The sequence below is a fragment of the Salmo salar genome, chromosome 13 (assembly GCF_965601325.2).
Source record: "Salmo salar chromosome 13, fSalSal1, whole genome shotgun sequence".
Lineage (NCBI taxonomy): Eukaryota > Metazoa > Chordata > Actinopteri > Salmoniformes > Salmonidae > Salmo > Salmo salar.
In genome coordinates, this window is record NC_138303.1 from 77,985,103 (window position 1) to 78,010,120 (window position 25,018).

The following is a 25,018-nucleotide window of genomic DNA, read 5'->3' on the forward strand; positions in this document are numbered from 1 at the left end:
TCTCCTCTCTTCTCTGTTTTTCTCTATTTTCCTCTACTCTCCTCTCCCCGCTCCACATCGCTCCGGTCCGTCGGGAATCAACAAACCTTCACTCGCATGCCACAGTTTATGCAGCATCAAGGAGTAAATTGATTTCCACTCAACACATCTTGGCACGAATGTCACTGCTCTGGGAGTTTGATATTTATTGTGGACCCAAGAATGTGGAATGGAACATGTGTGGCTTGTGTGTAGCTTGCACGTGTACTGTGTGTGTGTGGTGTGTGTGTGTGTGTGTGTGTGTGTGTGTGTGTGTGTGTGTGTGCATGTGTACATGCGTGCCTGCCTGCATTTGTGTGGGTGCCGGTCTGCCTGTGTCAGTGTGTGTGTGACAGTGTCCCTGGCTAAGATATAGATTCCATCTCTTGATGTAACTGAGGAATGGCGGTGAGCCAGCGGGAGCGAAGCACACAGCCAAAACAACACTGCTCCTTGTCGACAGCTGTTAAGGGTCCTCTCCGCCAAGCCACCAGATCTTATCTGCCACGCTGACAAAAGGAGACGACGACGCAGCAGCAGCACACATTTGCATGAGAGTCAGGAGGTTGTTCGCTCCTGTTAGCTAATGAATGCACAGGCATCAGTACAGGTGACCTACCTGCTGAACAGAACCAAGCTGTCAAGCTGTGCCAGGCGTAGTGGGCTGGGCAGGAGACACAAGGTGATGGGGCAGTGTCTGGGACAAAGGACGCTTTGAGACGTGAGAATGCAAGTGCGTGTGCTCACACATACACACACACAGATGTGCACACAAACACACACAGATGGCGTACACACACACACACACACACACACACACACACACACACACACACACACACACACACACACACACACACACACACACACACACACACACACACACACACACACACACACACACACACACAGACTCACTCCACAACCAGAGAGAAAGTGTGGGACACCTTGAAATCACTATGATTCATAATGTCAATATTGAGGGACCTCAGAGCTATTATCAAATGACAGCATCAACATGTAACTTATTCCCTCATCACTTGAGGCAAGAACAAATAAAGTGAGATGATTTAAACATCTTTATGACTAACAGAGAAAATTATTAGTTAGCTTTTTCTATATGCTGTAGTCACTGCACAGGATGTATTTATTAGGATCCTCGTAAAAATCATAAAATCATGTATTGTACTAGGAGAGACAGTACTTTTCCTTGCAGTCTCTGCATGACAGTACACAATCGCTAATTTGAGTTTAAATTATTAGCAAACATTCCTTCCCCGACTGAGTCATTGCAATTATTCAATTGCCAAAACACTATTCTACTGGATCATGTAAAGTAAGTGTAACACATCAGTGGATATAATTGGTGAGATGTAAGAAGAAGACTGACGAAAAAGAACAGATGAGCTTTAGGCCTAGTTCATATTGTCCGGTAAAACAGTAGGTTGTTGCTATAGTGGAAATAGATGTAACTATTTATAGAATGGGATTACATTCCTCAGCATACAGCCCAGCCATAATTCATAAAGTCTAATACATTACAATCTATCAGGATATACGATGTGATCATACTTAAGGATTACCATAGTTTAAATTACAACACCCCTTCCAGCAGTTTACAATTTTAATCCCTGAATGAAGGATATAATGATCAATTGCAGATCACAGGACATGAAAACAAACAATAAGCCATATGCTATAGGTGAAAATGTGGGAATTATGTGATCCTGAAGCATGTGTAGATATGATTTTTGCATTTGAAATGACAGCCGTTTTTTTCCACTTCAAATGCCTTCTGTCACTACAACTTGTCCTGAAGTGAAAAAATATATAAATAAATGACAAAACAGACATGTCTAGCTCAGAACATTGGGTGCTCTTTCAAGGCTCCTTTGCCACCCTAGTCGCTTTGCTTGCTACTTCAGCTCTAAGTCCTCAGTAATACATTTTGACAATGCACTGATAAAAAGTTTCAACCCTCTGGTTTCAAATTACAACACCACAGCCCATCTTGCAGACGATTCCACTTACTCCACAAGTGATTCTGCTGTGGTCATGTAGCTATATATATATATATATATATATATATATATATATATATATATAGTCGGAAGTTTACATACACTCAGTTTGGAGTCATTAAAACTCATTTTTCAACCACCACAAATTTCTTGTTAACCTGTTAGGGCTAGGGGGCAGCATTTGCACGTCTGGATAAAAAAAATGTACCCGATTTAATCTGGTTACTAATCCTACCCAGTAACTAGAATATGCATATACTTATTATATATGGATAGAAAACACTCTAAAGTTTCTAAAACTGTTTGAATGGTGTCTGTGAGTATAACAGAACTCATTTGGCAGGCAAAACCCTGAGACATTTTCTGACAGGAAGTGGATACCTGATGTGTTGTATTACCTTTAAACCTATCCCATTGAAAAACACAGGGGCTGAGGAATATTTTGGCACTTCCTATTGCTTCCACTAGATGTCACCAGCCTTTACAAAGTGTTTTGAGTCTTCTGGAGGGAGATCTGACCGAACAAGAGCCATGGAACGATGATGTCCCATTAGACACCTGGCGCGCAAGTTCATGTTGGGTACCCTCGTTCCAATACGTTATAAAAGAGTATGCATTCGTCCACCTTGAATATTATTCATGTTCTGGTTAAAAAAGGCCCTAATGATTTATGCTATACAACGTTTGACATGTTTGAACGAACGTAAATATATTTTTTCCCCTCGTTCATGACGAGAAGTCCGGCTGGCTTAGATCATGTGCTAACAAGACGGAGATTTTTGGACATAAATGATGAGCTTTTTTGAACAAAACTACATTCGTTATGGACCTGTGATACCTGGAAGTGACATCTGATGAAGAGAATCAAAGGTAATGGATTATTTACATAGTATTTTCGATTTTAGATCTCCCCAACATGACGTCTAGTCTGTATCGCAACGCGTATTTTTCTGGGCGCAGTGCTCAGATTATTGCAAAGTGTGATTTCCCAGTAAGGTTATTTTTAAATCTGGCAAGTTGATTGCGTTCAAGAGATGTAAATCTATAATTCTTTAAATGACAATATAATATTTTACCAATGTTTTCTAATTTTAATTATTTAATTTGTGACGCTGACTTGACTGCCGGTTATTGGAGGGAAACGATTTCCTCAACATCAATGCCATAGTAAAACGCTGTTTTTGGATATAAATATGAACTTGATAGAACTAAAAATGCATGCATTGTCTAACATAATGTCCTAGGAGTGTCATCTGATGGAGATTGTAAAAGGTTAGTGCATCATTTTAGCTGGTTTTATGGTTTTGGTGACCCTGTCTTTGAATTGACAAAACATTACACACAACTCTTGTAAATGTACTGTCCTAACATACTCTAAATTTATGCTTTCGCCGTAAAACCTTTTTGAAATCGTAAAACGTGGTTAGATTAAGGAGATGTTTATCTTTCAAAGGGTGTAAAATAGTTGTATGTTTGAAAAATTTGAATTTTGACATTTATTTGGATTCAAATTTGCCGCTCTTGAAATGCACCTGCTGTTGATGGAGTGCACCACGGGTGGCACGCTAGCGTCCCACCTAGCCCATAGAGGTTAACAAACTATAGTTTTGGCAAGTCGGTTAGGACATGACACAAGTCATTTTTCCAACAGTTGTTTACAGACAGATTATTTTACTTATAATTCACTGTATCACAATTCCAGTGGGTCAGAAGTTTACATACACTAAGTTGACTGTGCCTTTAAACAGCTTGGAAAATTCCAGAAAATGATGTCATGGCTTTAGAAGCTTCTGATAGGCTAATTGACATCATTTGAGTCAATTGGAGGTGTACCTGTAGATGTATTTCAAGGCCTACCTTCAAACTCAGTGCCTCTTTGCTTGACATCACAGGAAAATCAAAAGAAATCAGCCAAGACCTCAGAAAAGAAATTGTAGACCTCCAAAAGTCTGGTTCATCCTTGGGAGCAATTTCCAAACGACTGAAGGTACCACGTTCATCTGTACAAACAATAGTATGCAAGTATAAACACCATGGGACCACGCAGCCATCATACCGTTCAGGAAGGAAACACATTCTTTCCCCCTTCTGACAACCAGGTGGCGAATCGCATCTCTGCATGTCTGGCAGACATATCAGTGTGGATGACGGATCACCACCTCAAGCTGAACCTCGGCAAGACGGAGCTGCTCTTCCTCCCGGGGAAGGACTGCCCGTTCCATGATCTCGCCATCACAGTTGACAACTCCCTTGTGTCCTCCTCCCAGAGTGCTAAGAACCTTGGAGTGACCCTGGACAACACCCTGTCGTTCTCCACTAACATCAAGGCGGTGACCCGATCCTGTAGGTTCATGCTCTACAACATTCGCAGAGTACGACCCTGCCTCACACAGGAAGCGGCGCAGGTCCTAATCCAGGCACTTGTCATCTCCCGCCTGGATTACTGCAACTCGCTGTTGGCTGGGCTCCCTGCCTGTGCCATTAAACCCCTACAACTCATCCAGAACGCCGCAGCCCGTCTGGTGTTCAACCTTCCCAAGTTCTCTCACGTCACCCCGCTCCTCCGCTCTCTCCACTGGCTTCCAGTTGAAGCTCGCATCCACTACAAGACCATGGTGCTTGCCTACGGAGCTGTGAGGGGAACGGCACCTCCGTACCTTCAGGCTCTGATCAGGCCCTACACCCAAACAAGGGCACTGCGTTCATCCACCTCTGGCCTGCTCGTCTCCCTACATCTGAGGAAGCACAGTTCCCGCTCAGCCCAGTCAAAACTGTTCGCTGCTCTGGCACCCCAATGGTGGAACAAGCTCCCTCACGACGCCAGGACAGCGGAGTCAATCACCACCTTCGGAGACACCTGAAACCCCACCTCTTCAAGGAATAGGATAAAGTAATCCTTCTAACCCCCCCCCCCCCCCCCCGCATTTAAAAGACTTAGATGCACTATTGTAAGTGGTTGTTCCACTGGATATTATAAGGTGAATGCACCAATTTGTAAGTCGCTCTGGATAAGAGCGTCTGCTAAATGACTTAAATGTAAAATGTAAATGTACATTCTGTCTCCTAGAGATGAACGTACTTTGGGGTGAGAAGTGCAAATCAATCCCAGAACAACAGCAAAGGACCCTGTGAAGATGCTGGAGGAAATGGGTACAAAAGTATCTATATCCACAGTAAAACAAGTCCTATATCGACATAACCTGAAAGGCTGCTCAACTAGGAAGAAAGAAGCCACTGCTCCAAAACCACCATAAAAAAGCCAGACTACGGTTTGCAACTGCACATGGGGGCAAAGATTGCACTTTTTGGAAAAATGTCCTCTGGTCTGATGAAACACAAATGGAACTGTTTTGGCCATAATAACCATTGTTATGTTTGGAGGAAAAAGGGGGAGGCTTGCAAGCCGAAGAACACCATCTCAACCTTCAAGCACGGGGGTGGCAGCATCATGTTTTGGGGGTGCTTTGCTGCAGGAGGGACTGGTGCACTTCACAAAATAGATTGCGTCATGAGGAAGGAAATGTATGTGGATATATTGAAGCAACATCTCAAGACATCAGTGAGGAAGTGTCACGTCCTGGCCAGTATAAGGGTTAATTGTCATTGTAGTTTGGTCAGGACGTGGCAGAGGGTATTTGTTTTATGTGGTTCGGGGTGGTGTTTTGGAAAAAGGGGGTTTGATTTAGTATTTCCGGGTTTTTGGTTTATGGTCTATGTTTATGTATTTCTATGTGGAGTCTGGTGAGTGTGTTTCTGTGGTTGATTGAGTGGGGTTGGGACTCTCAATTGAAGGCAGGTGTTTTCTCTTTGCCTTTGATTGAGAGTCCCATATATTAGGGTGTGTTTGTCATTTGTGGGAGATTGTTCTTTGTCTAGCATGTATGAGCCTGAGAAGACTGTCAGTATATCGTGAGTTTGTTTTGTTGTTTTTGGTAATCATTTTGAGTTAATAAATGTTCAAAATGAACAAACCCAGTCCTGCTGCATATTGGTCCTCCTTTTCCGACAATGATTTCGCCATATCGTCTGACGAAGACGAAATCCCTGACAGGAAGTTAAAGATTGCTCGGAAATTGGTCTTCCAAATGGACAATGACCCCAAGCATACTTCCAAAGTTGTGGAAAAATGGCTTAAGGACAATGAAGTCAAGGTATTGGAGTGGCCATCACAAAGCCCTGACCTCAAACCTATAGAAAATTTGTGGGCAGAACTGAAAAAGCATGTGCGAGCAAGGAGGCCTACAAACTTCACTCAGTTACACCAGCTCTGTCAGGAGGAATGGGACAAAATTCACCCAACTTATTGTGGGAAGCTTGTGGAAGGCTACCCAAAACGTTTGACCCAAGTTAAACAATTTAAAGTCAATGCTACCAAATACCAATTGAGTGTATGTAAACTTCTGACCCACTGGGAATGTGAAATAAATTCTGAAATAAATCATTCTCTCTACTATTATTCTGACATTTCACATTCTTAAAATAAAGTGGTGATCCTAACTGACCTAAGGCAGGGAATTTTTACTAGGATTAAATGTCAGGAATTGTGAAACTGAGTTTAAATGTATTTGGGTAAGGTGTATGTAAACGTCCGACTTCAACTGTACATACATATACAATATATAGTGGAATTGCCTTTCAGATTGCTCTACGCAGCATCCAAAAACCACATCTACTGATCGAGGCCTTCAAAGCAAAGAGAAGCCAATACCACATCATCCATCAAAGTATGTTGGCTTTGAGGAGGAGAGTAAGAGAGAGTGAGAGGGAAAGAAATAAAGGAGCAGATAGAGAAAGAGGGAGATGGAGAGAGAGGGAAAGAGATGATGGAGACAGACAATAGAGAGGGAAAGAAAGTGAGATGGGAAAGAAGAAGAGGAGCGAGACACAGACAAAGAAAAAGAGAGGAATGAGAGAGGATATCTGTCCCATTGAATTAACCTGGCAAAGTGTGCACACCACTCCATCTGAGTTTGACCCTGATTTAAGAGAGGGGGATTCACTGTCAGTCAGCTGCTATAGATTTCCTATTAACTTCATATTCATTTGGTCTGTACAACACAACCATGAGCCGCCTATAGGTGTGCTGAATCAAGATGTGCCATGACAGTGATTGATATGTGAATAGACAAACTGCTGTGCCAGAACACACTAGAGCCCGCTCCCCTACCGTTGCAGAGCTATAATGGATGGCTCGGGATACAAGACCAAAAAGTGCAATTATCACCTCTTAATATCTCATCTCTCACCGCTAATTGTAAACAGTTATTATTTTTTTCAGGTGGATATGAGGGAGGCTGAGAGAGCTTCTAGGAAGAGGCAGTGATTGTCACGCTCAAGCCCTGACTTTGCGACTGTGCTCTCTCCGAATTGAAGAGACAAAGTTTGGGCGTTGATTGACTGGGCTGATGATGAAACGCAATGTCCTGGAATTGACCTGACCGAACCGCTCAAGCAGAGGAAAGTTGACTGTCCACCACCACCAACTGCAAACTTTGTTTCCATCCAAGACGACCGCAAAAACTAAAGTGCCTCTGCAGCATTCCCCGTCACTCTCTGTTTGCACACCGAGACACTTAAAATTAGGTATTTTTTGTAGCCTCCTAGCATCTCCCCCAGATCCATGCCACTAGATCAGGATTCCATAAAAACCTGCATGTACAAATTTACGACACCAGGGCTTTATTGACTCTGAGCAGGGAGATTGAATAGCCTTGTTTTCAAGGCACAACATCAAAGGGAAGTGCTGGCTTCAAGGTCTTAATAGATTCTGCCACAGCAGAGTGGGGAAGGCTTTTTACTCCCCTACTGCAGAGAGACTGGACAAAGGCAAGCCTCTTATTCACTCTCTGTGCTCCTTTTCAATATGACTGCTATGGTGCCTCCCCCCAGTCAAAAAAAGTATTCTCCCTTTGTCATCCTCTGTCCAACACTGAAAAACAGGCAATTTTCTTGAGATATTTTACACAACATTCCGCTGTATGTTTCTATTGAGCTATGATATTTTGCACTGTCCTTGGACCCAGTTATGAAAGCTATTGCCAATAGTGCAGTATAGATTGTCCTGTCTATTTTAGCAGGGATGTGTCAATGACAATGTATGCTCCCTCCGGACTCGAACATGGCCCTGTAGCTCTAGAGATAACATTTTAATTGATTGGAGGTGACCTGTATAAAGCTACCTATGATTAACTAGAGCTGTGTAGAAGAGAGTGGTGGGGCTTACGTGTATTTTTGTCAATCAATTTTTTTTGCGTGGAATGTACTACGCTGCTCTACTACGTTGTTGAGATACATCGAGTTTCCTTGTAGGCCTATTTGGCAGGAATACTGTGAAGCAAGCTGTAGCCTATTGCCTGTTTCTGAGTCTTTTATTAAAGAATGTGAAATAATGCTGTGTTTATTTGCTGCTTTTCATTAAATCATGTAGCTGTTCTTTAGGCTATGGCCTAAAATACATTTGTTAATATGGGCAAAATATTATAGTATATTTTTTAGCATAGGCTTCCGAATTTATGAAAGTAAACAGTTCATGCAAAGATTTTGGGATCTGGTAAAAGGCCGACATTTTGTCCGTTTCAATTCAAAATAGACTGTCACATGACAAAATAAATAGAAACTAGACAAAATAAATGGAAATATGACAAAAGAAATTGAAACATTGTAACAATAGCCTCTATGATTAAAGGGATCGGAGTCCCTGCAGACGACACTACAGTGGTAGGCTTGATTACCAACAACGACGAGACGGCCTACAGGGAGGAGGTGAGGGCCCTCGGAGTGTGGTGTCAGGAAAATAACCTCACAGTCAACGTCAACAAAACAAAGGAGATGATCGTGGACTTCAGGAAACAGCAGAGGGAGCACCACTCTATCCACATCGACGGGACAGTAGTGGAGAAGGTGGAAAGTTCTAAGTTCCTCAGTGTACACATCACGGACAAACTGAAATTGTCCACCCACACTGACAGCGTGGTGAAGAAGGCGCAACAGCGCCTCTTCAACCTCAGGAGGCTGAAGAAATTTGGCTTGTCACTGAAAACACTCACAAACTTTTACAGATGCACAATTGAGAGCATCCTGTCGGGCTGTATCACCGCCTGGTACGGCAACTGCTCCGCCCACAACCGTAAGGCTCTCCAGAGGGTAGTGAGGTCTGCACAACACATCACCGGGGGCAAAGTACCTGCCCTCCAGGACACCTACACCACCCGATGTCACAGGAAAGCCAAAAAGATCATCAAGGACAACAACCACCCGAGCCACTGCCTGTTCACCCCGCCAGAAGGCTATGTCAGTACAGGTGCATCAAAGCTGGGACCGAGAGACTGGAAAACAGCTTCTATCTCAAGGCCATCAGACTGTTAAACAGCCATCACTAACATTGAGTGGCTGTTGCCAACATACTGAGTCAAATCTCTATCCACTTTAATAATAAAAAATTGGATGTAATAAATGTATCACTAGTCACTTTAAACAACGCCACTTTATATAATGTTTACATACCCTACATTACTCATCTCATAGGTATATACTGTACTCTATATCATCTACTGCATCTTGCCTATGGCATTCAGCCATCGATCATCCATATATTTATATGTACATATTCTTATTCATTCCTTTACACTTGTGTGTATAAGGTAGTTGTTGTGAAATTGTTAGATTACTTGTTAGATATTACTGCACGGTCGGAACTAGAAGCACAAGCATTTCACTACACTTGCATTACCATCTGCTAACCATGTGTATGTGACCAATACAATTTGATTTGATTTATAAGCCCACTAAGTTACCTATTTGTTATCATTAAATGTCCTGAACAATAGAACAGAAAATATGTTGGGTGTCGTGAAATAGACTAGGTAGGCTATCCTACACAATTGTGCACAGTAGCCTACATTGCTGTCCAACACATAGAAACATATGAAAACATTATCTCATTACCTTGATTGTTTCTCTGTTAAATCCTCTAGACCCAGCTGTAAATCAAGCAGACAATAGCAGATAATCAACATAAATGTAGGGGTATTGGATTAGATCCAACGCGGATCACAACAGTCTTCACTTGCGCAATGAATGAGACATCAACATATTCTGGACATTATTCCGAATACCGTTTTCCCGCCCTGGCTGTTTTTGCATGGCATGCTACAGTGTATCACAACAGTTGTTTGTCACTTGATTGTCAATCAGAAAAATATTTCCTGGATCAGTTGATGATGGTCAACAATATCACTAGGCCTAACTAAACAGCTGGATACCAAATGCCCTCCCAACAAGTAAACTGTAGGTTCATTCGCCTACGCATGATGCATAGCCTACTGAAGAACCACGCATGTTAGGGGGAATATATTTCTGTAAGAAGCATTCGATTTTGCAATCGCGTACATCATTTTGGATTTGTGTGCCAATGAAAACAGTTTTAATGGACTAAAATATCAATATGAACGTTTCATAAAGTGGTGCTGCCGTTAATAGTGCACCATCTCATATACTGAGCAATACTTTTGTCCTGCTGATGGTTCATAAGGGGTTGATGGGTTTTGTATTCAGATAATTGATTAGACTAGATCAGATCACAACTAGCCTACTGGTGTCACGGCTGTTCGAAGGATCGGACCAAAATGCAGCGTGTTCGTAGTTCCACATATTTTATTTATTGTGAAACTAAAATGCAAAGACACTAAATACTTGAAACACAAAAAACAACAAACCGTGAATCAGAGAGGAAAACACACTACTCAAAGATAATCACCCACAAACACAGGTGGGACAAACAGCAACATAAATATGACCTCCAATTAGAGGTAACGAGGATCAGCTGCCTCCAATTGGAGATCAACCCAAACAACACCAACAGAATTACAAAACTAGAAACTGAACATAGAAATACAAAAACAGACAAACACCCCCTGTCACGCCCTGACCTACTCTACCATAGAAAATAACAACTTACTATGGTCAGGACGTGACAACTGGTCAATCAGCTCATAGTTGTCTGGACACTTTCCTATGTGCAGCGCATGTCAGTTATATTTTCTTATTATTTTTTTTTAACTACAACTGGAAGCCTATTGATACAGACTTTACATGATCACTAATATTCCTCAAATCTATGGAAATATTTAGTGTGCTGCCAACACACAGCTGGGCAGAATATCTAATAATTATCCTAAAAACTCATCACAATTATGCTGAAAATGAATGAATTTGTATAGCCCTTGCTAAAGCCAATTATGGCGTTTGAGTAGGCTAGGTTTTTTCAAGAAAATATAATGGGCCTAGTTTTATTATATTGATAAAGAGATTTTATAGAGCAAATTGAAATAAAATTAATTATTACAAGATTGAAATAACTTTGTTGTGTATTAATGAATGTATTGGTAGGCTTATGAATTAGATTTTTTAAGTTATTCGCCCCAACCCTGTTTTATTTATTCTGTCTTTTATTTTATTTCACCTTTATTTAACCAGGTAGGCCAGTTGAGAACAAGTTCTCATTTACAACTGCGACCTGGCCAAGATAAAGCAAAGCAGTGTGACAAAAAACAACAACACAGAGTTACACATGGGATAAACAAAAGTACAGTCAATAACAATAGAAAAATCTATATACAGTGTGTGCAAATGGAGTAAGGAGGTAAGGCAATAAATAGGCCATAGTAGCGAAGTAATTACAATTTAGCAAATTAACACTGGGGTGATAGATGTGAAGATCATGTTGTGCAAGTAGAAACACTGCTGTGCAGAGAACTGTAAGGAAAGGCGGCCAAAGAAGGTGTTGGTTTTGGGGATGACCAGTGAGATATACCTGCTGGAGCGCGTGCTACGGGTGGGTGTTGTTATGGTGACCAGTGAGCTGAGATAAGGCGGAGCTTTATCTAAAAGGAAGGCAACGAATGCAGAGCATTTTATACAATATTCTGCCTAATGAACAAATGTATTTTAACGTCATAAGTGAATCAATATATAAGAGCCCTCAGACAGGTTAAAACGAGTTTTCCCACGAAGAAATATGATAGACTTCACGAGTTCCCCATGGAGCCACCAGCCAGCTGGCATTCCCCAGCCAATCGTGCACACACGGATGAAAGAGTCACCAACAAAGGAGTTCACTTCTGCTGCAGCCTTTGCTGTAAAATATAACTTGTTGCGGCGGTGCTTTGGGGGATGGTGTAGTACAAGGTGTGTACAGGAGGTATGGGGGAGGGTCTTTCTCTCTCTCTCCTCCCCCCCTTTGGGGGATTGGAAACCAATTGCAATCCTTCATCTCTCCCCTGATCAAGTTGAGCTAGACTCAGGCCTGTCGCACTCCTTTATCCTGGCTCTAATGTTGATTTCACATGGGAGATGTCTTGCATTTCCACTATTATACACCATCCCCATCCAAACAGAGACTCTGTAGAGGAATTTTAATCTGTGTAACTGCTTAGGTATTCATCGTTCCCCAAGGGTAATTGTGTGGCGCCACATGGTAGAAAGCGGGTCACAGACAGCAACGTTCTTTTTTTAAACATCCTATACAGTAGAATTGCTTTTAGTCTATTCTGTATAGTATGAGTAGGAGTGAGTAGAGTCAATTGAATAAAAAAAAATGTATGCCTGAGATTCTAAAGCTTTTCATTTTGACTAGTTCGTCGAGGTAGTACGTTGAATAGTCCTGCATTCCCCCAATGTTATCTCCCATCCCCACAGATAGCGAGTCAGCCCTATATACTGGGACAAGTTGTCAGAGTTATCTCCTGTCTACGTTTTGATCTCTATGTTTTGGTTATTTTCTCCCCATAATAAAACCATAACCTTCAGGCTATGCCACATCAGAAGTGGCATCCTGGGCATTCACTGGGAATCTACAGTATTGTCAAGGCTGTTTAAAACTAAATTGGATGAGTATTTTTAAGTCTAAAATAAATTCATGTCTATTTTTCACATATTATTTTATTATTATTATTATGTTAATAACAAATACTGTGTCATCAAAAAGTGAATCCCATCATCAGATAGAAAGACACAGACAGAGGGAGGGAGAAGGAGAGAAAGGGGGTAGACAGAAGATCTGAAATAGATTTCCCTTGTCTTGAAAACATGTAGATTTGTCAATGATCTGCACATCTTGTTTTCTCAGGGCCCCTGCAGTGAGCTTAAAGAGAGAGAATGGCCTGCAAGGCAAGAAATAATGACAAGTAACATCACTCTGATCTGTGAATGCTAGTATTGATATTTACTTCAGATCAATTGGGGAAAAGTGTCTATCTGAGAAAGTCTGCAAAGAGCAAGTGTTTGGCATTGAGACAAAGTGCAGCATTAGGTAGAGAAATAATAATAACTGCTATCATGTTTTTTTTTTTTGAATAACCGCAGTCATATCTACTACCACCCTGAATGTAGAGTGCAGTAATAACCAAAAACCTTGACTAGAATGACATAAGGTTGGCTGGATATCTTTTTTTTTTATACGAATAGCCAGAGGCACACTCCAACACTCAGACATCATTTACAAATGAAGCATTTGTGTTTAGTGAGTCCGCCAGATGAGAGGCAGTAGGGATGACCAGGGATGTTCTCTTGATAAATGTGTGAATTGGACCATTTTCCTTTCCTGCTAAGTATTCTAAATGTAACGAGTACTTTTGGGTCTTAGGGAAAATGTAAAAAGTACAATATTTTGTTCAGGAATGTAGTGAGGTAAAAGTAAAATATGTAAAAAATATAAATAATAAAGTATTGTACAGATACCCCCCAAAACTACTTAAGTAGTACTTTAAACCACTGGTGCCGACAGAGGAGAAATCAGCAAACCAGCAGACACTCAGGGCACAGAGGACCAGAGCTAACCATGCGTAGTCCAGAGGGACACTAGCACTAAGTGTATAGAAATGTCCTGATACTTTCCCAACCAGCGGCTACTACAGGGGCACCACTGTAGTACAATCCTCAGGGATAGACCACTAGTGTCTTTGATCTCCATTTCAAAGAGACACTGACTTCCCTCTCTTTTCACTCCTCCTCTCCCCTGCCTTTTTATATAATATAATCTATCTACTGGTACAAACCACAACTTGATCAATAGAATGAAATTCCACTCTAAACAAACAAATTGTGTTATGCACATTTAGGTATTTTCAAAGAGAAACCAAGGACGATGTGAAACCTCTAATAAGGGTCCATGACACAGCGAAGGAAGGAGACTAAAAGCGTGCAGCATCTTTATATGTATATCACTCTTTATTTATAGCACAGAGGCAGGGGAGAGAAAGAGGTGGTGTAAGGTGACGATGTCCTAATATGGACGCAGTAACAGATAGTTGCTTGTGTACTGTATGTAGGCTTACAATACACCCCCCCCCCATCCCTCCAAACTGGAGTCAGGGGTAGACGTAAATATCTTTACTATGATATGTTACATTTCATATGGTACAGTATGTATTCATTTGTGGATGTCCATCATCCATTTCGTATGATATGTTACGAATTACAATTTGTATGATATGTTAAGAATTACAATTTGTTGTGGCTAACGTTAGCTAGGCATTAGAATTAGGAGTTAAGGTTATGGGTTAAGGTAAGGGTTCGGAGTTAAGATTATAGTTAAAGTTAGGGTTAAGGTTAGGAGTTAGGGGTTAAGTTTGGGCGAAGGGTTAGCTAACATGCTAAGTAGTTTCAAAGTAGCTAAAAAGCAAAAGTTGTACGTCATGTGATTCAAACACGCAACCTTTGGGTTGCTAGACGTTCGCGTTATACACCCATCCATCCTCCCCGACTAGCCTCCCTCCTATGTAACTATGTTACTATTTTACATCTAGTCTTTGAGGCCAGGCTGATCACTCACAACTTTTGTTTTTGCCTTAACTAACCTTCTGTCTTATGTAACCATACCAAACGTAACATATCATACTCATTTGAGTGTCACAGATTTACGTTTACTATGTTAACTCTAGTGTTTGAGGCCATCCATCCTCTCCGACCAGCCTCCCTCCTTTTGTTTTTAGTTTAAATAACCTTCTGTCTTATGTAACCATACCAAATGTAACATATCATACTAATTTGAGTGTTACAGATTTACGTTTACTATGTTATGTCTAGTCTTTGAGGCCAGGCTGATCCCTCACACCGCCATTGTTTTTGGCTTAAGTATCCTTCTGTCTTATGGAACCATACCAAACGTAACATACCATACTAATTTAAGTGCCACCAATGTACTTTTACTATGTTACATCTAATTTTTGAAGCCAGGCTGATCCCCCACACTTCCAAACAAAATCCAATTCCAGCACATTCTCCATTCTGCTCTTCATTTTGTAAATTAATTACATTGGAATGGTGGAAAAACAAGCTGCCATGTTTCTCCATGCTCTCTGTCTCTGACCTTTCCGTGCTGTTTCTGTGTAGTGAGACTTAATTGTCCAGAGTGAGAGCCAGCCAGTCAGTAGGCCGCACATCATCAACAGACTGGGAATTAAACAGGCAGTGAATCCAGCAATCTGGAGGCTGCCTGGGAGAGAATGGGCTGTTTAGATGCAAAGTGGGCCAATTCATGTAAGACAGAGGCCTCTCTGCATGGAAAAACAACTATCCAGTTGGTACAGGGATGGAAAGGGAAGAAGCTTTTAGCGTAACTCATTTAAACCCTAAGGGGAGTCAGACAATCAAAGCTCATCAATGTTATTTTTCCTCATTGTGTGTGCAGCTGCTGCAATATATGTCTATCACCACCGGCTGTACATAGATACATTGTGATTGCAATATTAAGACAGTAAAGTCACATGAGGAATTTCTTTATGAAAAGTAAAAATAATTTATTATGTGTACAAATAAACAAAATTAAGACACAAAACAATATTGTTTGTTCAATTTACCGTGGTGGCTGATGAACCTCAAATATTGAAGAAAAATAATTGACAGAAATTATTTAGCAGAAAAATAAGTTGAATGGATGAATGGGTTGCATTTACTCAACACTTTTCATTTCCTAGGTCTCATGAACCATCTATGGTGTAGAACCTAAGATCTTATTGTGGAGACAAATGTTGCCAGGTCTGTCATGCTGTAGTTGATTTTGATTATGAGGATCAGAGTACCAAATAATCATATGTCTGTGTATTTGTCAGGAAAACCAACATGATGACAAACGTGGCCTTCCAGCTTGTTGTTTATGTAATTACAGATATGTGTTCCGATTCAGAAAACTAGGGGTATGTCGCAAGTCACAACTTCACAGGAGAGCCTTTTGAACTGAATATTTTTTTATTTTTATCAAAATGCGTTTTTTGGCAGAAATGTCTTCTCGAACATGTGAATTTTCATGTGCCTTAATATCAAATCTGCAAATACTGTACGAATAAAATTGTTAAATTACGAGCATAGTTGGTTTAGCCACAGAAAAAGTTAGCAACCTTCCCACTAGCCATGATTGGCTGAGATAATGAGTGGGCTGGACATGCCGAGAGATGAGTTTGTATTGGTTGGTGTTGCATCTTGTGTCTATAAAATGAGCTGCTCGTAATGCGTAAATAATCATTTCTACAGCATTAAAAAAAAAAAGATATTAGGTTAGTCATGGAGAACTGCTAATACAGTATGTTGCTGCTGCTCTCAATAACATTTCTGCCCTGAATTTATCAGGTGCTATCGACAAAGGTCAGTGGGAAAAAGTTGTGATGGACTACTTTCTGGACTATTTTCTAGACAAAGATCGTGCCATTCAATGCTGACTCTCTCATTTCATAACACGTTTTGAAATCAGTGGAACACAACAGGCCAAACAAGCTATACAAACTAAACGGATACAACACAGGATGTCTTATAAAAAGGGGTTGCAGTCTGCCATGACGCTTTCATCCATACAGGTAAGAATCTAGCTACAGATTCAGATATTATACGCTTCTAATTTTGTCCGAAAGTTGATTTCATTGCAAGCTAAAGCTTGCTGTTAGCTAGCCAGTTGGAGTTCGATGGCTGCTAACTAACAATGAGCCTAACTTTATTTGGTTAACTTTAGCTTGTAATGACAATCAGTTTGTATTGCTAGTAACGTTACTCTATGGATTGGGATTATAGTTAATTTTTTAGCTATCTAGCTAACGTTAACCTGTTAGGGCTAGGGGGCAGTATTGACACGGCTGGATAAAAAACATACCCGATTTAATCTGGTTACCACTCCTACCCAGTAACTAGAATATGCATATACTTATTACATATGGATAGAAAACACCCTAAATTTTCTAAAACTGTTTGAATGGTGTCTGTGAGTATAACAGAACTCAAATGGCAGGTCAAAACCTGAGAGATTCCTTTACAGGAAGTGGCCTGTCTGACCATTTCTTGAACTTCTTTTCCATCTCTATCATTTACTAAGGATCTCTGCTCTAACGTGACACTTCCCACGTCGTCCATAGGCGCTCAGAGCCCGGGAAAAAACAGAATGTCGTCATTCCAGCCCCAGGCTGAAACACATTATCGCCTTTCTCAAGTGGCCGATCAAGGGACACTGGGCTTATGCGCGTGACCCGACCGCCCCCGCCTTTGGGATTTTTTCCTCTGTTTGCCGAAAAGGAGATTCCCTGTCGGAATATTATCGCTTTTCTACGAGAAAAATGGCGTAAAAATTGATTTTAAACAGCGGTTGACATGCTTCGAAGTACGGTAATGGAATATTTAGAATTTTATTGTCACGAATTGCGCCATGCGCGCGACACTTCTTTACTATTTCGGATAGTGTCTGGAACGCACGAACAAAACGCCGCTATTCGGATATAACGATGGATTATTTTGGACCAAACCAACATTTGTTATTGAAGTAGCAGTCCTGGGTGTGCATTCTGACGAAGACAACAAAAGGTAATCAAACTTTTATAATAGTAAATATGATTATGGTGAGTGCTAAACTTGCCGGGTGTCTAAATAGCGAGCCCGTGATGCCTGGGCTATGTACTTAGAATATTGCAAAATGTGCTTTCACCAAAAAGCTATTTTAAAATCGGACATATCGAGTGCATAGAGGAGGTCTGTATCTATAATTCTTAAAATAATTGTTATGCTTTTTGTGAACGTTTATCGTGAGTAATTTAGTAAAATGTTAGCGAATTCCCCGGAAGTTTGCGGGGGGTATGCTAGTTCTGAACGTCACATGCTAATGTAAAAAGCTGGTTTTTGATATAAATATGAACTTGATTGAACAAAACATGCATGTATTGTATAACATAATGTCCTAGGGTTGTCATCTGATGAAGATCATCAAAGGTGAGTGCTGCATTTAGCTGTCTTCTGGGTTTTGGTGACATTATATGCTGGCTTGAAAAATGGGTGTCTGATTATTTCTGGCTTGGTACTCTGCTGACATAATCTAATGTTTTGCTTTCGTTGTAAAGCCTTTTTGAAATCGGACAGTGTGGTTAGATTAACGAGAGTCTTGTCTTTAAATGGCTGTAAAATAGTCATATGTTTGAGAAATTGAAGTAATAGGATTTTTAAGGTTTTGAAAATCGCGCCACAGGCTGGCAGTGGCTGTTACGTAGGTGGGACGCAAGCGTCCCACCTAGCCCATAGAGGTTAATGTTAGCTAACGTTAATGTCTAAACATGTATGAAGTGTGTAATGTTAATGATGTTTTCTCAGAATGCCATTTCGCATTGCTAGTTAAAGCCTTCTGTTAGCTAGCTAAAAAGATCATAACTTTAGCTAACTACGACAATCGGTTTGTATTGCTAGTTAAAGCTTGCTGTTAGCTAGTCAGCTGACGTTAGATGGCTGGCTAGCTACAGTGGCTAACATTACCTGTATGAACTGTGTGTAGTGATGTTCTCAGAATGCCATTTCGCATCTATTGTATAATAATGCAAAAATATTTGTATCTGGAATTTGTCTTTCAGCATTAATCAGTAGAACATGCCTGACTCTAATCCACCAGTCATACAGTCATCAAAAAGAGAGCTGGCCTAAGCAAGCAATGGCAGCAGCGCAGTCATCATCTATATGCACCATTTCTTCACCAAATACGGAGTTGGGAAAACTCGTGTGGACCTGAATTGTGATAACTGCAGTGGCCAAAACAAGAACAAGTTTGTGCTCTGGTATTGTGCCTGGTGGATCTTCGCTTCCTGATCACAGGCCACACCAAGTTTGACCCTGACTTGTGCTTCGGCCTCATCAAGCAGCGCTTCAGAAAGACCAGAGTGAACACTTTGTCTGAACACACCTGACTCCGTACTTCAGGCCGCTGCCACATATCATGCAGTACCAGCACTTCAGGTAAAAAATTATTTTATTTTTATGAGGTTATTCTTATCTAAACTTGGGAGGTGAATTGATGTTGTGCAGGGTTGTAATGTCTTCAGATTTTTTGTTATTCCCTGTTTTACAGCTTCAATGCTCAGGAGCCTGGTGTTGTCGCCAAGGAGCGTTCGGACTGTCGGGACCAGGTTTCAGCTGCTGCGCAACGCTGACATCCTTCCTCCATAGATTGTCTGCCTGTAAAAGCACCACCTGGACTGGACACAGCTAGACAAACTATCTTTTTGACAAGATCAGGGAGTTTCGTGACGAGAGGCTATGGACATCACGTGTCCTGCACCAAAGTCAAGGGCAGGACAGAAACAGGCTCTCCGAATATATATTCACTTGTTCATGCGTATCTATTTCTGATATTGCTACTATGCAAGTAACCATTTGGCTGTACCGTTTACACCTTCTGTAGAGACCATCCACTTAGCAACTTAGCAGAATATTGATATGTGTGGACGTAACATGATTTTGTGACATACCACAACAATATCATGTGAGCGTATCGAGTCTCCACCACTTAAATATATGGCGCATGCATCTGTTTATGTACTGTACATGTGCATCTCACTCAGGTTTCAACTCAGGTTGCATGGCCTTAACTTATGTATGGAATACTATGTGATAAGTGCATGTGTAACAGTATACAAAGTATGCTAATGTACTGGTGTGAATGCATTTGGGCAGTGGTGTAAAGTACTTAAGTAAAAATACTTTAAAGTACTACTTAAGTAGTTTTTTGTGGTATCTGTACATTACTATTTATATTTTTGTCAACTTTCACTTCACTACATTCGTAAAGAAAATAATGCACTTATTACTCCATTCCTTTTCCTTGACAACAAAAGTACTTTTTAGATTTTGACAGGAAAATTGTCCAATTCAAACACTTATCAAGAGAACATCCCTGGTCATCCATACTGCCTCTGATCTGGCAGACTCACTTAACACAAATGCTTTGTTTGAAAATTATGTCTGTGTTGGAGTCTACACCTGGCTATCCATCAATAAAACATAATACAATTGTGCCATCTGGTTTGCTTAATATAAGGAAGTTGAAATGGTTTACTTTTGATACTTACAGTTGAAGTCGGAAGTTTACATACACTTAGGTTGGAGTCATTAGAACTCGTTTTTCAACCACTAAACACATTTCTTGTTAACGAACTATAGTTCTGGCAAGTCAGTTAGGACATCTACTTTGTGCATGACACGTCATTTTTCCAACAATTGTTTACAGACAGAATATTTAACTTATAATTCACTGTATCACAATTCCAGTGCGTCAGAAGTTAACATACACTAAGTTGACTGTGCCTTTAAACTTCCAGAAAATGATGTCATGGCTTTAGAAGCTTCTGATAGGCCAATTGACATCATTTGAGTCAATTGGAGGTGTACCTGTGGATGTATTTCAAGGCCTACCTTCAAACTCAGTGCCTCTTTGCTAGACATCATGGGAAAATCTAAAGAAATCAGGCAAAACCTCAGAAAAAAATTGTAGACCTCCACATGTCTGGTTCATCCTTGGGAGCAATTTCAAAATGCCTGAAGGCACCACGTTCATCTGTACAAACAATAGTACGCAAGTATAAACACCATGGGACCACGCAGCCATCATACCGCTCAGGAAGGAGACACATTCTGTCTCCTAGAGATGAACGTACTTTGGTGCGAAAAGTGCAAATCAATCCCAGAACAACAGCAAAGGACCTTGTTAAGATGGTGGAGGAAACAGGTACAAAAAACGTATTTGCAGCATTAAAATGCAAATCATTTTATAACATTTTTGACATGCGTTTTTCTGGATTTTTTTGTTGCTATTCTGTCTCTCACTGTTCAAATAAACCTACTATTAAAATTATAGACTGATCATTTCTTTGTAAGTGGGCAAACGTACAAAATCAGCAGGGGATCAAATACTTTTTTCCCTCACTGTATGTAAACTTCCGACTTCAACTGTATGTACATTGTGCCCCTGGCTATTTGTTAATTATTATGATTATTTTTTTAAATACAATAGTGCCGTCTGGTTTAATATGGAATTTGAAATGATTTATACTTTTACTCAAGTATGACAATTTAGTACTTTTTCCTTCCGCCGAAGTCGGTCCCTCTCCTTGTTCGGGCGGATTTCGGCGGTCGACGTCACCGGTCTTCTAGCCATCGCCGAACAATCTTTCATTTTCCATTTGTTTTGCCTTTGTTTTCTACACACCTGGTTTCATTCCCCAATTACATGTTCATGTATTTAACCCTCTGTTTCCCCCATGTTTTTGTGCGTGATTGTTTCTATGTTCATTCGGTACATTATGGCTGGTTTTCGACGGGTGCTGTTTTCACCCGTGCGTAATTGATTACCGTTTATTGTTGGTCAAGTGTATAGTTACCTTGTGCCTTTATTTTTGAGTAAAGTACATTGCTCACTCATTCTGCTCTCCTGCGCCTGACTTCATGCACCAGCTACACCCACCTTCTGACAGTGGTTGTGGCTGGGGGTTATAGCATTTCTTCACATGACCCATCAATTTAGACAAGTGTATCTGGGTAAGCGTCATCTTATATTTATAAAATATTTTTATCTGGACATTTTCTGTTTACCTGGAATTTTTCCTCATTGTAGACTACTACCACTTTTAGTCTTTAGCACATGACCTCATGTGAATCCTTATAGAGATGGGTGGGGCTGGCTTCAGAGGGTGTGAACAATGCTGAATGGGTGTAGACAAAGGAGAGCTCTAATTGGTACCAAAACATTCAAAGGCCCTTTTCTAAAAAGTGAGTTTACATGTGTATCAACTTTCCAAGTAGAATTCATTTCCCATTGTTCCTCAAAAATGTTGTCTATGATATATCATTTTGTAGCTCCGAGTCTCTACTTTTATCCAATGTAAAAAAACTGAAACTACGTCACATATATTACAAACAAAACTATACAGTGTAATGCATAGACATTTCTGCTGATGCCAGTGAAAGCAACACAAGATGAGTTATATAATTCTGACTTGCTGCTTAAAGACAAACTGCAGTGCTGTACCATGATGAGAGAAAATGTATCAGAGAGAATGTGAGATAGATAGTACAGAGCAGAGAGAACGACTTTGGAGAGTGGAGCGAGACGAGGGATAAAAAAATAATTTGCCACACTGACATATTAAACAGCCTCTCTCGGAGGTTAATAGAAAATTTTAAACATTTCAGTCTGGCAGAAATCTAGCATTGCCTCCGTGGCCCCTCACCACCTGCCATAAACAAACAGAAAAACAAGCTCCACAGCCCCTTTATATGACAGACCCGCTTAGCTCAGTCCAGGCCTGAGAGCACCAGCAGCACCATTGAAAACACAGAGATGGGCGATGACTCGGTAATGGCTGGTGTCAAGTACTGGGGATTAAAGGAAAAGTTAACTTCTGAACAATGAGGACTCTCAGGTCAATGGTGGTACTGGTGCATCGTGAATGTGCCAGGCTTTCTGTCCATGTCCTCTATCCTTCATCAAAGAGTGCTGTGCTAATCAAACGGGTGTTGAGGTGGTGGCACAAAAACATGGGAATGGCAAAATGGACTGGGGATGAGAATTATACAGCATGTATCTGGCTAGACAAGAAAGGCTTGTCTCTTGGCCCTGTGGAGCGTGAACCGGGGCTGTTGCTGCTCCAGCCTGCATGGGCCCTAGATTAGTCTCCCAAGATTGGTGATCCACTCCCCAGAAAGAGGGCTATGGCTGGGAGGTGTGGTTGGAGCAGCTGCTCGAGGGAAGCCCCTATGCTCCCCTCTCACCCTATTAGAGAGCAGACTCTACCAGTCAGGGCAAGCAGAGCAGGGTGGCCTGGCATGGAGCCCAGAGCAGCCAGGCTTCTGTTTGAATAGGACGACTACCTCTGACTCTCAGGTCAAAATGCTGGGTAACCTTTCTGCCCACAGTTAAAAAATGCAGCAGCAGCAAGCAGAGGTGGTTGGCGAGAAGACAAGGTTCTTGTAACCCTGCGTGGCTCGTCTGTCTCTGACACGCACCAATGCTTTAAGGTTAGACTCCGGGCACACAGTCTGAATCGGTATGCCCCACTTATCTCTCTTCCTGCTCTTAATGAGGAAGGTTTAACAGTATGACAGTGAGTTTTACAGGCAGACCCGGAATAAGGACAGTGTTGCTAATTACCATTACTGCTGACACATGATGTTAGTGGAGTTTGCCTTATGAGTCCACTCCAGAACAGTACAATGTGATGAATTTAACCAGGGCAGCCCAGATAGGACTACTGCCAATAGATCGGTCTCCGTTTCCCCATTAACTTTGTCATTCTGTGCTGCATTGGCAAGGAGTGCACAGTACACCTTAATCTATCTTAGTCTAGACCAGAGTTTCACTTGCATTAGAACATCCCCATTTAACACAACGAAGAGTTCTAAATGCTGGCAGACAAGCACTAGGTCTCAGAGGTAGAGTGGGAGTCTGAGGAGACATGGCCTAATGTTTGAATCTGTTTGGTCTGGCATCAAGCCTGCTCTGTCACTGGACTCTGACTCCATGCTAGCTACCTCCTTTGCTGTCCTTTTAAGACACAGAATTTCAATTTCTAAACACTCGCAAAAAGACAGCTTGAAGGGGAGCAGAGACCTCACCAACTCTGTCATTTAAACACAACCAGTTCCAGTCTCTCAACTGACACTTATTGTTTCCTCCCCAAGAGTTAATTGTGAATCTGCCCTGCAGGCCTGTGTATGTGAGTGTGTGACCATTCTCCCATGTCCCTTCAACACCCACCTCCTCTCCACATTCATTTTCACAGTCTCACTGTAACTCAAGACTTTGAATATTTCATCCAAACCCATCCTTGACATGTCATCCAGTACTGTGGGGCTTCGGAGCAATTAAATGCAACATAAATCTGACAAGCAGACACCTACTCTTCTGCATCCATGGATCTCCAGGCCTGTCCTCAATCACTCTCCATACAATCTATGTCCTTGAGGCCATCTAAGGAACAGGAGACAGCAACACCTTACTAGGAGTTATCCGGGGGACAGTGGACTGTGGACTGTTTCATAGGCTGTAGAACTAATGTAGCTTCGGCAAAAACGTAGATATTTGATCTTACTTGTTTAAAGCTTTTAAAGGGGCTGTAGTTTCTTCCCTACAAGGATGATGGTAAAATCTAAGTTTTATGCAGGCATTTAGCTGGATCACTTTCACCATGATATCACATCCCACTTGGATCTATTTGGATAAAGGTTAGGACCCTTAATATAGCCACTCAGCGTCTAGAACATATGCAGTCGGACACACCAGACATCCAAATTGCTTTGAGTATTTTTATTTATTTTACCTTTATTTAACTAGGCAAGTCAGTTAAGAACAAATTCTTATTTTCAATGATGGTCTAGGAAAAGTGTGTTAATGGCCTTGCAATGAGTATCTAACTCATCGCTGAGGATTATCTAGCAAAAAGCAGCCTCAAACGACATGGCTCAAAGGGTTTGAGCTCCAGACTAACACTCCAGATATTCAGAGAAACACAGTGGAAATATATGTCAAACTCTACAGTCTAGTGCTAAGTACTGTATGACATGGCATTGAGGTGAATGGTACACATGTGTAATCTAATGTAGTTGTATGGCCCTGGTGTCACCACTCTCTTTTGCTGATATCACCCCTATCCTGATGTCACCTCTCTACTGTGCAGGAAGTGAGAGTGTCATTG

General features: G+C 41.1%; 1 protein-coding gene across 3 annotated transcripts in view; it reads right to left on the reverse strand.

Annotated features, from left to right (window-relative positions):
- The window catches only part of LOC106568000 (delta-sarcoglycan), a 338,771-nt gene that overhangs the window by 79,605 nt on the left and 234,148 nt on the right, over window positions 1-25,018 (reverse strand). The window lies entirely within an intron of this gene.